The sequence below is a fragment of the Cervus elaphus genome, chromosome 17, assembly GCF_910594005.1.
Source record: "Cervus elaphus chromosome 17, mCerEla1.1, whole genome shotgun sequence".
NCBI lineage: Eukaryota > Metazoa > Chordata > Mammalia > Artiodactyla > Cervidae > Cervus > Cervus elaphus.
The window spans coordinates 59299016-59314888 of record NC_057831.1 but is presented as its reverse complement, the minus strand read 5'-3'; the positions used below and the strand labels follow the sequence as shown (position 1 = coordinate 59314888).

Here is a 15873-nt window from a genome sequence, read left to right as displayed (position 1 = left end):
AGGCGACTGCTAATCCTTCACTTTTATGCCTGTGTTCTGCAACAAGAGAGCATCCCTTGCTAGCCACAATTAGAGAAAGCCTGCTTGCAGCACCGAAGACCCAAGACAGCCAAAAACAAATAAATATATAATTTTTTTTTTAAAAAAAAAAGAAGTGCAACAGCGATTTGAGGGGAGTAGTCCCTGGTGGCGCTAGTGATAAAGAACCTGCCTGCCAAGGCAGGAGACACAGGAGACGCTAGTTCAATCCCTAGGTCAGCAAGATCCCCTGGAGAAGGGCATGGCAATCCACTCCAGTATTCCTGCCTGGAGAATCCCATGGACAGAGGAGCCTGGTGGGCTACAGTCCATGGGGTCACAAAGAGTCAGACACAACCAAGCAACTTAATACACAGTACTCCTATTGCTTCAAAGTTTTGTCCCATGTCTTATTGCCTATAAAAAATAGGTTTTACTACCTAAGAGTCATCTTCGAGTTTTTCTTTCTAACTGATCTTCAAAAATAGATCCTTTATCAGTGGGTTTTGATCAATAATACCTCTTTGTGGACTGTAAACTGAATTAAATTGGTGGGGGGAATCTAGACTTAACTGGAAGGGGAAAAAGAGGGGGCAAGGAAATCTTTTGGAAATAATATCAAAGACCTTCCTCATGGTGATGCATTTGTCTATCAGGTGCAAGTTGACTTTGGCCTGGCAGAGTAGCAGCCACAATCAACAGCCGAGGAAGGGCCTGGTCTTTATCTATTTGGAGTCATTAAGAATAAACAAATGGCTCTGGAAGGGATGGCAAATTGTGAGTCATCCTTTAGGAACTCTAGGATATTAGCTGCAGATTCATCAGTGAGGTCTTCGTAAAAGACTTTGTAAAAGATGAGCTAACTGGTTCCATCAGGTAGTTCAAACTTCAGGAAAGGAATGATGAGGACTGGTTCCAGGAGCCGGATCAATGTGAAGTGAGAGTGAAATTTGCTCAGTCATGTCCAACGCTTTGTGACCCCATGGACTATACAGTCCGTGGAATTCTCCAGACCAGAATAATGGAGTAGGTAGCTGTTCCTTTCTGCAGGGAATCTCCCCAAGCCAGGGGCTGAACCCAGGTCTCCTACATTGCAGGGGATTCTTTACCAGGGAAGCAAACCTATCTAAATGCTCTAAGCCAGATGCTACAAAAATCTGAAGTAATGGTGCTGGTAAATAAATCATATACTTGAAGTGCAATTTAACAAAGTGAACAAAAGTCATTGTATTTCCCAATGACCAGTGTGTAGGCAGGATTCTGCTAATAAGATGGCCCGCAAGAATCTCACCCCCTGAGGGACACACTCTATACAATCTCCTTCCCTTGAGTGCCAGAGGAGCCTGTGGTAGATTACCACTCTGTGATTATGTCATTAACCACTTGGCTTTGAGCTGATCAAAAGAAAGATGGCCTGATTGTGCCTAATCATGGGGAGCTTTACAAAGAAGGTGAAGTCAGAGTTCCTGCTGGCCATAGATTCCACAGCTGCAAGGAGATGCATTCTGTCAACAACCACATGAGCTAGGAAGAGGCCTGGAAGAAGCTCAGCTTGAACTTCAGCCCCTGCCAACACCTCAATTTCAGCACTGTGAGACCCGGAGCAAAGAATTTAGTCACACCATGCCAATATTCTGATTAAAGACACTAAGCCAGTCAGTGGATTTGACTGAAGATGCTAAGTTTACAGTAATTTTTTATGCAGCAATAAAAATTAATACATCCAGGCTCAAAATAACAAGAGCAATAGCAATAAATTGCTAACCTTTATATAGCCCTTATTAAATGCCAAGCGTTCTTCCAAGAATTTTACATATGTTAACTCATTTAATTCCCGTACAACTTTATGAGGTAGGTACTATGATCCTCCTCATTTTATAGATGAGCAGTGTAAGGCATGGAACAATTAAGCATCATTAAGGCTTCCCTGATAGCTCAGTTGGTAAAGAATCTGCCTGCAATGCAGGAGACCCTGGTTCAATTCCTGGGTCAGGAAGATCCCCTGGAGAAGGGATAGGCTACCCACTCCAGTACTCTTGGGCTTCCCCTGTGGCTCAGCTGGTAAAGAAACGGCCCACAACGTGGGAGACCTGTGTTCGATCCCTGGGTCGGGAAGATCCCCTGGAGAAGGGAAAGGCTACCCGCTCCAGCATTCTGGCCTGGAGAATTCCATGGACTCTATAGACCGTGGGGTCGCAAAGAGTCAGACACGACTGAGCAGCTTTCACTTGACTTCAGCCAGTGAGCAGTGAAGGAACCAAGGCTGCAGAGCCAGGAAAGAATGGGGGTGCAAAAAGCCACGGCAGACACGAGGGGATCAAGCACCAAATCTGAGGCCGGCACCAAAGGAAGGGCAGGCTTTGGAGTCAGGGGCTGATCAAAGGGGCCCCTGAAGGCCATGGAGGGCAGAGGGGTGGTAACCTGGGAAGTAAACGCCCAGGTCTGCAGCAGAAGTAGATCGTCGGGGGTAGGCCTCGGGGAGGAGACGGTGCAAAGGAAGGACTTAAGAGGAACGAGGCAGGAGACTGGGAAACCAATGAGGAGATACTCTAATCTCATCTCCCCCCGTGGAGGCTTTCCCGTGTGTTATGTCTTTCCCCCAGCACGTTGTCTTTCCTGTGTCCCTGGATTTTTTTCAGGGTAAGAAGAGCCATCATTCATAAGACCCGTGTCATATGTACAAGACATATTGTAGACTGACAGTGAGCTGGTTATAGTCTGAAGTCATCTACCCTTCACAGTCTCTTCCCCAATCGCTTTACACGTTTTAAAATGATCCAATTTCTCTTTGGAGCTTTCCTATTTTGCATCCCACTTCCAGAGGTTTGTAGATGTTCAGGTGAGCCTTCTGCAGGGCATGCAGCAATCTTTCTGGTTGGCCTATGAGCTCTGAGGGCTTCTAGCCCAGAGGACATTAAAGGATGGGTCTCAGAACTCTCCAGGAATCATCTGGGACCCCAATGATAGGAACAGACCAGCGACCCCCACGTGGTCCCATCAGAGGCACGTGACTGTGGCCCATCAGATTCTCAAGGAAGGCGCGAAAGCGTTCTTCCCACGGGCGCTGGCAGAAGTGCCCCAGAGCGCCGCCCTCGCTTCAGTACGCAGGCTGCAGATGCAGAAGCGCCGTGCAGCCACTCGGGCTGAACATTTTGGGCTGCCAGACTTAAATCACGGCAGGTCTCCTTCCAGTTTTGTGCTGCACCCTAATGATGCTGGAGAGGAGCCAGACCCCAGTCAGGAGAAAAGCCAGAAGGAAGAGCCCCCTCAGCCAAGAGCTAACAAGGGCAGCGATCGGAGCGGGCAGGGACGGCTGTGCCTTTAATTACTTAAAATGCATCCTGCATATTCCCATCTGCCTTGCTCTTCACGCTGGGTTTTTTCCACATTTACAACTCCAAGCAAAACTAACAATCTAGTGTCTTAGCTTCTGAAGCCAAGCAACACAACTGTGTCTCAATCCTGGGAAAGAAGTAGAGACACTGATTTACTGCAATGATTATTCTATTTAGCTCTTACTAGTATAGTACTGCAAACCCATTAATTCTTAGGCTTCAAAAGAAATTTTTTAAAAACTCTTCAAAAATGTCAATGTCATGATAAAACAAATATTGGAGACTGAAGAGACGTGATGACCAAATGTATCATATGACCTTTGATTGGATCTTAGATCCAGAAAGGAAAAGTATAATAAAGACAATAAAAGTTCAATTTAAAGGTAGACCATTGTTGGATAACATTATTGGATGAATGTTAATTTTCTAGGCATGACGATGCTGGTGTTGTGGTTATATGAAAGAATACCTTCATTTTTAGGCAAACATATGGATTTTTCAAGGACAAGTTATCATGTCTATAACATAATTTCAAATGGTTCAACAAAATAAAATGTGTGTGTGTGTGCATGCATGGGCTTCTCCAGTGCTTGGTGGTTTAGAATCTGCCTGCAAGGCAGGAGCCTCAGGAGATGCACGTTCAATCCCTGTTCAGGAAGATCCCCTGAAGGGCATGGCAACCCACTCCAGTATTCTTGCCTGGAGAATCCCATGGATAAGAGGAGCCTGGCAGGTTACAATCCATAGGGTTGCTCAGAGTTGGACACAACTGAAGTGACTTAGTATATGCACACACATGTGTGGATAGGAGAGATGGAAATAGATAGGGAGAGAGGATGCTATCTGTCGACTATGGAGAAAGAGATAAAGCAAGTATGGAAAAATAACTAATAATTGGCAAATATATATCTCAAAACTTGGCCATTTTTTTTTTTTTACAGCCTGGTGGGCTACAGTCCAAAGGGTGGCAAAGACAGTAAATGCGGCGCTGTGGGCACATGGTGGTCTCTGTCAAAATGACTTTACTCTACCCTGCGTGCATGATGAGTGGCTCACTAATGTCTGAGTCTTTGCGACCCCATGGACTGTAGCCTTCCAGGCTCCTCTGTCCATGGGATTTTCCAGGCAGGAATCCTGGAGTGGGCTGCCATTTCTTTCTCCAGGGGATCCTCCTGACCCAGGGATCAAAACTGCATCTCCTGGGTGTCTGGCATTGCAGGCAGATTGTTTATCCGCTGAGCCATCGGTGAAGCCCCAACTCTGTCACTGAAGCCAGACAAATACACAAATAAGTGGAAGTGTCAGCCTCCCGACACACCTCACTTACTCAAGCAGGCATCGGGCTGCAGTCCACTGGCCTGGTTCTAGGTGACCCGTATTCCAGTGTTGATTATGCCATCTATATATCTGAAAAGTTTCCCCAGAAGTTTAGAGAAAAAGTGTTTAAATGTGTAGAAATATATTCAACTCCACAGGGTTGTGAGTTTCGTAAAACTAAAGGGAAAAAGAACGGTTGCCTGGGAGACAACTGTTGCAAAGTCTCTGAGGCACAGGCTCCAGCGCTACTGATGGAAAGTTTTCTATTTCTGGCTAATGGGAAAGTGCTGCAACATGAGTCTCAATTCAACACAGATGCGGAACATAAAGTTCCTGAAAGAGTCCATTTTGTGCTCAACTAATAGTAATGAATAGGTTTAGACCTCTGTTTACCTAAGGACTATGCATTCACTCCTGGTTCTTGGCCCAGGGGTTTCCCATGTCCCTAATCTGTGGGCCCGCAGTGTGTGTGAAAACATTTCCTGGGGGGGCCCGGGTTGAGGTCTGAGCTTTCAGCCCTCCCCAGGGCCTCTTCACTGAAGAAACCCTGATGATTCTCTCCCTTCCCTTCTTGCTCCAAAGTCAAGATGAAGGATGGCCAGGATGGTCTCCACCTCCAGAGTTTCCCCAGCATATAGCAGGTACTCACTAAACACTTAAAACAAATTAAGCACTACATTCTAGGTACTTATAAGAATGAAAAAAAAAAAAAGCCTACAAAATTCTGGTAGATGAGAAGGATTTAGAAGTATGTTATCTTCACGATTTTCATGATCTATTGTATAGCTGGATTTGTTCAAGATACATGTAAACAGAGGTTTGTTTACAAAAAATTGTCTAATTAGACAATGGAAATGAGGGAACAAATGTACCATGGAACACAGCATAACAGTTTTGGAGTCAGGAGGACTCTAGTTAGAATCCCAGCCTCATCCACATACTAGTTACATGGTCTTGGGCATGGTTCCCAACACTTCTGATCTTTGGATTTCTAATCTATGAGGTAGGGGATGCCATTAATCTTATACGGATGACAGAATTATGAGAGTTGGACTGTAAAAAAGGCTGAGAGCCAAAGAATTGATGCTTTCAAACTGTGGTGATGGAGAAGACTCTTGAGAGTCCCTTGGACTGCAAGGAGATCAAGCCAGTCAAGCCTAGAGGAGATCAGTCCTGAATATTCATTGGAAGGGCTGATGTTGAAGCTGAAACCCCAATACTTTGGCCACCTGATGTGAAGAACTGACTCATTGGAAAAGACCCTGATGCTGGGAGGGATTGGGGGCAGGAGGAGCAGGGGACGACAGAGGATGAGCTGGCTGGATGGCATCACCGCCTCGATGGGCATGAGGTGAGCAAGCTCAGGGACGGGGTGATGGACGGGAGGCCCGGCGTGCTGCAGTCAGTAGGGTTGCAGAATCAGATGCAACTTGGTGACTGAACAACAGCAAATGTATTGAGAACATATTCCAGTGTCTCTAGTGTTTCCAGACACTCATTATATGGATGTTATGCATTATTATGGCTTTATTGTCAACTCAGGTTAAGAAGGGACCAGAGAAAGTGAGAAAACTCTAACCATCCACAAAAAACAGTATTTATAGCCCTTGCTGGTTATATGGGAGATTTTCTGTTTGCTTTTTTTAAAGGGTAATTGCAATTACTGCTGTTTAGTTAGTGTTACAAATTGCCAGCTTGACTTATACAGGCTGCCACAAACCCAAGTGTAAGCTATGTACCAAAAGTCCATTTCTAAGAAGATGGCTTGTAGGTCATCATTTGTAATTAACTCACAGAATTAGTCTTTGCATGGTGGTTGCCAGTTTAAGCCAGAAAAACCTACTTAATCCAAAATGTAACTGAAAAGGGGTCTTAATTACACCATGGAACCTAACGGCTGAGGAGAACAATGTCTCACTTGGGAAGCTTATTCAGAAAGGCCTGACTGTGTGCTAGGCTGTAGTCCGATGGAGGATTCCAAAGGCCATAGCAGAGGCTTCCACGGCCCAATGGAGCACCGCAGGGGCGAGGGGCAAGAGTGAGAGGGAAGAAAGGCAGGCCAGCAATTCATTCCCGTGCAGCCCCTGAGACACATCACTGTCTCACCTCGGGCCTCCCTACTGCCTTCCGAAGGCAGCAAAGACCTGCTTGCTACCTTTCCGTTTCCCGGCTGTCATTTCCAACTGGCAAGGGGTTTCCCCTTTCTCTTGATCCGCTGAGGAGCAACGTGTAGCTTTCTGGCTCTGAGGAAGGCACCAGCCCTTAGTGGATCTCTAGGGAAGCCGGACAGGGATGGAGAAGCCTCCGGCTCTACCCAATCTAACCACCACTCTACTATGTTCCACTCTTCTATGTTTCTCTGAGTTTGACTTTTTAGATCCCAAATATGTGCTGCTGCTGCTGCTGCTGAGTCGCTTCAGTCGTGTCCGACTCTGTGCGACCCCATGGATGGCAGCCCACCAGGCTCCCCCGTCCCTGGGATTTTCCAGGCAAGAACATTGGAGTGGGTTGCCATTTCCTTCTCCAATGCCTGAAAGTGAAAAGTGAAAGTCAAGTCGCTCAGTTGTGTCTGACTCTTCGAGACCCCATGGACTGCAGCCTACCAGGCTCCTCTGTCCATGGGATTTTCCAGGCAAGAGTACTGGAGTGGGGTGCCATCGCCTTCTCCGGTGAAACAAGCTAGATAAAAGTAAAAGATCATCACATAGTCCAGTTGTTTTTAAACATGGCTGCTCATTAGAATCACACCTGGAGCTCTGGAGAAAAAACAATACCTGGGCTCCTTAGATATACCTATCATTTAAAAGTGTACATTTAATTTCCAAATACATGGGTTTTTTTTAAAGTATCTTTGATATTATTTCTCATGTAAATGCTTTCTTCTCTGCAATCATCCTCTGTTTTTTCAGTCTTGTAACGTTGAGGCTTTCCACGGCTAAGTCAAAGATCTCTCTTGGTAAATGTCACATTGCACTTGAAAATATTTGGATTATTTTCAAATATCTTTTCATATTGAATTCTAACATAATTCCACAGTAATAAGAGAACAGAGAAGACTCTTGAGAGTCCCTTGGACTGCAAGGAGATCCAACCAGTCCATCCTAAAGATCAGTCCTGGGTGTTCATTGGAAGGACTGATGTTGAAGCTGAAACTCCAATACTTTGGCCACCTCATGCGAAGAGCTGACTCATTGGAAAAGACCCTGATGCTGGGAAAGATTGAGGGCAGGAGGAGAAGGGGACGACAGAGGATGAGATGGCTGGATGGCATCACCGACTCGATGGACATGAGTTTGAGTAAACTCCGGGAGTTTGTGATGGACCGGGAGGCCTGGCATGCTGCGATTCATGGGGTCGCAAAGAGTTGGACACGACTGAGCGACTGAACTGAACTAAGCTGAAAAGAACAGACCCTGTATGATTTCAATTCTTTAATCCATGAAATTTTTCACCTTGTTTTATGTCTCTGGATATGTTCCAGCGTCTCCTGGTTTATAATCTTTAGGAACTTGAATAGAATTTGTACCCTGCTGTTGTGTAAAAATTGTATATATCTTAATTATGTTGAATTGATTCATAGCACTTTTCAGGTCTACTATATCCTTCTACTTTTCTGGCTATTCATTCTATTAGTTTCTGAGAGTTTGATATTGAAACTCCAGCTAAAAATCTTAATTTATCTACTTAAAAAATAATTATAATATACAGTGGAACTATATGTAACTTTGTTCTGTATTTTCTAAGTCGCCTATAAATGTGTTATCATATTTTCAGAATTAAAATTTTAAATGATATATATATATATATAAAGCCTCTGTATAATTTTCAATTTCTATAAAGGAAAAGACTAGGCAGAGGTAGCAAAATGTAAACTGACATTACATCTGGTGAATTTATTATCTTAACCCATTTTCTATAGTAAATATTTGCTTCAAAAATCTTAATAAGGATTAGGGTAGCTCACAAAGATTTGCAAGCATATCAGAGAAGATCTAGACTTTTCTTGAAAATCAATAACTAATAGCAATGGTACTTTTCTGTTCTCTAAGGCTTTTTTTTTTTAATGGTTTTTGCTAGGTTTCCTGCATTTGAAGCAAACAAATTCCCTCTAACAGAAGTGCAATTATGAAATTCAGAACTTAAGGAATACATTACCGAAATATCTGCAGGAACTTAGCCCGCAATTAATAGAATCTGGGGATTTCCGGTACCTGCCGTGAGTTCACGGTCGCTCTCCTAACCTGCATGGGTTCCAGCCTGGCTGCATTAACTGGCCGGTGTCCAGCCACAATCAGCAGTTGCCAGACTTTTAACGCACTTGAGTTTGCCGGGAGCACTTAATGAGGATACCAGGCCTTCCACGGAGAGGCAAAGGCGGCTCGCCCTGCCCGGGGGAATTCGGGGGAAGTCTGGCCCAGAAGGTGGCCGCTGGGCTGCTGCTTGCAGAAGAAGAAAATATGTTATGGATGGGAAGCGAGTAGAAGCACAGTGATTTTCAAGAAGAGAATGGGGAGGGGAAGAGAGCTCTGCGCGGTAAGCTTGGGAGAGTTTGTGAGAGCCTTGGGAAGGATTTGTGAAGCCTTGTGAAGCACTGTTCTCTAGGCATTGGGGAATCAAGTCCAGGTAATAAGGACAGAAACAGTCCTGCGATCAACCTCTATTTTGGGAGAATATGTTGGGTGGCATCAGGAGAGATCCCCTGGGTGGAGGAGAGGGTCCGTTCAAAATTATAAGAGCTCTGGGAGATGTGGAAAAGCCTGAACTTATTCAGAAGTACTGAGTTTAGCCAAAAAATTCATTTGGGATTTTCCACAGGATGAAATGGAAAAATCCGAACGAACTTTTGGGCCAACCCATCAGTAAGGGCAGGAAAGGGGGGAGAGTGTGAGCACCCACTGTTGGCTTGGCAGTTGAGTGGATTCAGGAATAGAGGGTGAGGAGAAGGAGAAGGGTTTGGAGTGATGATGACGTTTTCAGCCATTAAGACCATCTTAAAAAACAGAGGAAGGGGAGATTTGTGAGAAACAGAAATAATAAATGAAGCTTGGAACACTCCCTATTCCAAGAGGCACGGTTCATCAGGAGCTTGTATTTTGGTTGGCTACTCGGAGGCTGAAGGGCCTCGGACAAGTTGCTTACATAATCTCTGCCTCAGCTTTCTCTTGAAAGCACAGGTCCTTACGAAGACTCACAAGGCCCCACAGGAGCCGCCGCCCACTACCTCTCTGACCCGCCCACTACCTCTCTGACCCGCCCACTGCCTCTCTGACCCGCCCACTGCCTCTCTGACCCGCCCACTACCTCTCTGACCCGCCCACTGCCTCTCTGACCCGCCCACTACCTCTCTGACCCGCCCACTGCCTCTCTGACCCGCCCACTGCCTCTCTGACCCGCCCACTGCCTCTCTGACCCGCCCACTGCCTCTCTGACCCGCCCACTACCTCTCTGACCCGCCCACTGCCTCTCTGACCCCACCCCACCTTGCTCCCCTTCCCTGGAGCCAGGCACAGCCCCTTCCCTGCTGGTCCTCAACCAACCAGGAAGATCCCTGCCAGGGCCTATGCACTGCTCCTTTTCTTACCTAGGTATTATCTAGAATGGTCCTTTTTTTTTTTAAACATAATTAAGATTTATACAATTTTCACATAACAGAAGGATACAAATTCCCTTTAAGTTCCCATAGATTATAAACTAGGAGACATTGGAAGATGCCCAGGAACATAAAACAAGGGGCAGAAATTTCAGGGTCTAAAGGTACTGAAATCATACAGCATCTGTTATCACTGCAGATGTTAGAAATCAATATAGAAGGATCTCTTATATACAAAAAGTAAACAGTCAAGATATATGCATGGAAGGAATGAATGACCATAATTGTGGGGATACATATAATGTCACAGAGATGTTGTGGAGTTAAACAAGAAAATATATGTAAAGTGCTTAAAACAGAACCATGTTCGACACAATAAATGTTTTCAATTGTGATATTTATTTCTATTATTAGAATAAAACTGTTAAGTAATCAATGAATGGAATTTCTGATTAGAAGGACATTACTGACATTGGGGACAACGTCAATGGAATGAGAGCGTGAAAACCATATTGCAGGAAGTTAGGAAATTAGTGTAGAATAAAAACAATAGAGAAAACACAAAGAGACACTTCTAGGAAGTTTAGCAAAGAGATTAAGAAAAGGTACGGTGGGTCAAAGGAAGGCTGGCTGATTGTTAATTTCAGCAAAGTGGCAGGTGAGGACAGACATGGAACTCTGCTTGCCGCAGAGCTTCTTTGCCCTCCCAGACCACGGACTTTCCCATCCTCATGAGGAATCCTCGCTGCGAGGAAGGTCTAAGCCACCAGTTTTCACGATAATGACCTTCCATCCTGCCCACCATTCCCATCAATCATGGAGAACTCTGGTCCCCTGCTGACTGCAGTCAACATTCTAGGTGACTTCACATTCTACACAGCAACCTGTTCGACAGCCTGGCTTGAGAGTCTGACCTCCTCAATTCCAATCGTTCTTACTCATACACTCTGTTTTAGGATCATAATTATCACCCACACCTGCTCTGTGGGGACCCCAATCTCCACTATCCTACTCCCTGGCTCGAGCGCCTCTCCTCCCAGGCTTCTCATTCCTTCTCTCCCACACACCTGCTCTCTCCTCTCTAGACCCCGTCTTTTCCTTTCAGCTCACTTCCCTCTCCTCCCCCTGCCTTATTTCCTTCCCGATCCAGTCCAGACGAGTGAGACTATTCCACAGCTCCACCGCCTGGACCTTCAACAGCCCCAGCTCTCCGCCTTCCCCCAGGGAGCAATGAGCAGGAAGAGGCGTGCAGAGGTGGAACAGTCAGCCTCGGACATGAGCCTTGGAGGCTACGCCAACCACTTCTGCCTCTGCTTGAGGCGGGGAACAGGTATGCCCACTCCTCATGTTTCTCCATGGAGGAAGAACACTCTTGGCCCCTCACTCTTCCTCCCCTAGGTTGGTTTGGGAGAAGGAACAGGGAGGACATGCTCGGTTCAGCCAGCTTGAGACTTCCTCTCTGTGGCAGACAGCCTGTCCACAGGACACATACGCCCTGCCTGTCTCTGCCGTGTGGGAAGGGGCCTCTCTCTGGTGGGTGAAGCCTGTGGTTGTCCAGCTGTGCTGGGAATGGGTGAATAAACCTGTTTAATTCAGGAGCAAGGATTAGCAAATCCACTTGGTTGCAGCTCTAAACCCACGCTCTCCTATTTGTTTCATAAGAAGTAAAGCTGATGTTTTCATCTCTATCTGACTCCTCTGTTTATGTCTCAGCTGGGAGGGAAAGAGAGGAGTGTTATTTACTGATCACCCTAAATCCCTAGCTCTCTGCTCCTGGTGCTACTGGAAATGATGGTGCTTTGCTGGGTCCGGAACTGCTACACATTTCCAAGCTCCTGCCTCAGTGGGCCCACTTGGTCATCCTTCTGGGGCTCCTGGCCAGCCCTTCTCCCATCCTTGCAGAGGGTTTTACAAACCTCCTCTGCTTTCTAAAAGCTCTCTGCCACGTCCTCACCTTCTTCTCCCATCAACAGATAGATGTCATTAGCTCCCAAGAGTTAATGCCTTTGCATCACCCCTCCCACGTTCTGCATCTAAACACTTTTTAAAAAAAGAATATAAAGTTGACAACTGCAGACATTTGCAAGCAATCTGTTAACATGTTTTCATCAATGGGAGTGAAACGGGGGTCAGTGTCACAATGAAGAGCAAATAGCCAGCAATTAGGCTCTATTATCTTTAATTTTTATACTTATTCAAAAATATTAATTGCATACGTATAGTATGAAAGGGTTTCCTAGGTGGCTCAGTGCTAAAGAATCTGCCTGCCTAATAAGAGATGTGGGTTCGACCCCTGGGTTGGGAATATCCCCTGGGGAGGCAATGGTAACCCACTCCAGTATTCTTGCCTGGAAAAGGAAACGTCAACCCATTCCAGTATTCTTGCCTATCTCCCATGGAAAGGAGCTTGGTGGGCTACAGTCCATGGGGTCGCAAAGAGTTGGACACAACTTAGAAACTAAACAACAACAAGAAGTATGAAAGGCAATGTGCTAAATGCTTTGTGCAGGAAAGGGTCCTGTGAGAGGTGGGACTCTTATTCACAAGTGAGAGAGCCCAGATGGATGCAGGCTTTTACCGGATTACAGAGCCCAGTGCAATCCAGCTACAAGGATGTAGGGGGGCAGCTGACCCTTTGAAACAATAGGAAACCAGGGCTTCATCTATTTGGAACCTGGAATTGCTTCATCTCCTATCCACTTGCTCTGCACACTGGCTGGCTTGCTTTCACCACACACAGGTTTCCTTCACATGGATCCCCTAGTTTCCAATCTCATACATGAAGATTTTCACCACCTGAGAGGACTGACTTTTCTTCATTTGCAGTTTGAAAAAATACCAGGAAAAGGAAAAGACCCTTATTGGTGTGCCTGGGGTCAGGTCCCCTCCCACAGTGACTAATGGGACAAGTTAAAAGAGATCATGAATCATTTAAATCAATGGTGGGGAGCAAGAGGAGCCAGAACAGTTCCCCAAAGGAGAATGTGACCCCCTAGGAATGTGCATCCCCTAGGAAGGGGACCTGGGGCAGACAAAACCAGCAACACTGGCTGCCTTCACAAAAGCAGATCGGATGTGGGTTTTTATCTCAGAGTTCTTATAGAGTAGAAGACAGAATGACCGCTACCATCTTTCACGGTCCAAATATAACAGGTCAAATTTAGTTTTTCCCTAAAGATGTTCTTTTGAAAGGGTCTCTGCACTAAGTCGTCATGCTGTCTCAGTTTCCCGGAGGTAACAGGCTTGATGCCAAAGATGGCCAACCACGGAACGAGGCATGCCCATGTTGCTTAACTACCTCTGCTGGAAGGGCTTTTACAAGCACAGTTCCTCATCAATACGGCAGTTGGAGCCTAGCTCTTCTTGGGTCAGAACACTTACCACATGGCGGCTGCTTCTCCTTTCAGGGACTTAATAGTCAAGCCTACTTAAGGGTCAATGTCATAGCGCTATCTCAGGAGAACTCAGATGCCAGCGTATCAAAGAAACTATCCCGATTCCAAGGCTGTTATCCCACCAAAAAGTGACCAAACTCTCTCCAGACCAAAAACAACTTTATTATGTTATATGGCCAGGTGGTTTTTCAGCATAATGTATGAATTGTATTTGGTAATTGAATTAAAAAATAGTTTTCAGTTATGTAAGAATAACACTGCTTAAATTATCTAACTTACTTCATTAAATAATACTCATATATTTGACACCTCCTTCAGCATTTCTTACAGCAGTGATGGTCAAACAATGATCTGTGGACTACTGTGGGTTTGGTCCTGGTTCATGATGAGAAAAATGAAGAACTGGAAAACAGCATTTAGAAACGTCTATAACAACTTGGCATTCTAACCACATCCAAGTCTGTGATCTCTGGACACATCTCACTGAACAGAGTACACACCATTTTGGATGTTGTCCAACCTGAATATTGTGTGACCTGTGTAGTTAATGGCACTAGCATCACACATCAGCCCAAACTGAATCACAAATTAAACAATAACAAAATGCAAATCAAAACCACAATGAAATACCATCCTCCTGCAATGCAGGAGACCCTGGTTTGATTCCTGGGTCTGGAAGATCCCCTGGAGAAGAGACAGGCTACCCACTCCAGTATTCTTGGGCTTCCCTTGTGGCTCAGCTGGTAAAGAATCTGCCTGTAATGTGGGAGACCTGGGTTCAATCACTGGGTTGGGAAGATTCCCTGGAGAGGGGAAAGGCTACCCACTCCAGTATTCTGGCCTGGAGAATTCCACGGGTTGTGTAGTCCATGGGGTCACAAAGAGTCAGACTCGACTTTCACTTTCACTTTTTTCAAGATGACTGTTTAAAAAAAAAAAAACCCGCAGAAAATAACAAATGTTGGCAAGAATGTGGAAAAATTGGAACCCTTGTGTGTTGTTGGTGGGAACATAAAATAGTGTAGCTTCTATAGAAAACAGTTTGGCCGTTTCTAAGAAAGTTAAACACAAAGTTAAGTATGATCCAGCAATTCCACTTCTAGGTATATAACCGAAAGAACTGAAAACAGGGATTCAGATATCTGTACATCAAAGTTCATTTCCCAATAAACAAAAAGTAGAAACAAACCAAACTGTCTATCCATAAACAAATGAATGGATAAACAAAATGTGGATCATGAGTATAATGGAACATTATCCAACCTTAAAGAGGAGGGAAATTCTGACATGCAGTGCAACATGGATGAACCCTTGAAGACATTGTGCTAAGTGAAATTAGCGAGACACCAAAACACAAATACTATATGGTTCCACTTCTATGAGGTACCTGGAATAGGGAAATTCATGGAGACATAAAGACTCCCAGACTTCACAGAGACTCCCAGACTAGGGGCTGGGAGTTCTGAGGCATGGAGAGATGTTGTTTAACAGGGACAGAGTTACAGTTTGGGACGATGAGAAAATTCTGAAAATGGTTACTGGTGATTTTGCACCAACAGTGTTAATGCACTTAAGGCCACTAGATTGTACACCTGAAAAAGGTTAAAATGGTCAATTTAATGTTTTCTATATTTTACCACAAAAAAAAACCCACAAAAAACCCCTCCAACAATAATAAATCCTGTTCTTTACCACAATAGTATGAGAATCCTTGCCCTAGAGTATATGTCCAAAGAGGTTCTAGATCAAATAAAACTCGGAAAATGCTACATAAAATAGCCCCAGTTGGAGTTCATGAAGCTCAGGCTAACAGTCGTGAGAAATTCCTTACTAAGAAACTTCTTTAATTTTAACTCAGCATTTCCTAAACATATGGACTTCAGAACCTTTTTGTTACCATACATCATTTATAATATCTCACAAAACGTGGTTTAAGAAATGCTGAGCCAGATGAACTACCAAGACATGGTTTGTACTTTCAGATCACACACAAATAAGAGAGCAACCGTCATCACACTTAGGGTGCAGCCATAGTCTAAAATGATCATCCTTTGGTTAGACCCTCCCATCAGAGCCTACACTGGCAATGTGAAGCCCCAGGCATGCCAGGCGAGCAAGAGTCAAAGAGCCAGGGCCTGCTTCCTCCGTGTGCCCTTTAAGCGCCACTATAAGGATACATTTCACATTTGTCTTTAAAGGGCTGCAAGTTAAGAAACGA

At 45.0% G+C, this 15873-nt stretch overlaps 1 protein-coding gene across 15 annotated transcripts in view; it reads right to left on the bottom strand.

The window, feature by feature from the left end:
- The window catches only part of LIMCH1 (LIM and calponin homology domains 1), a 348017-nt gene that overhangs the window by 101523 nt on the left and 230621 nt on the right, over window positions 1-15873 (bottom strand). The window lies entirely within an intron of this gene.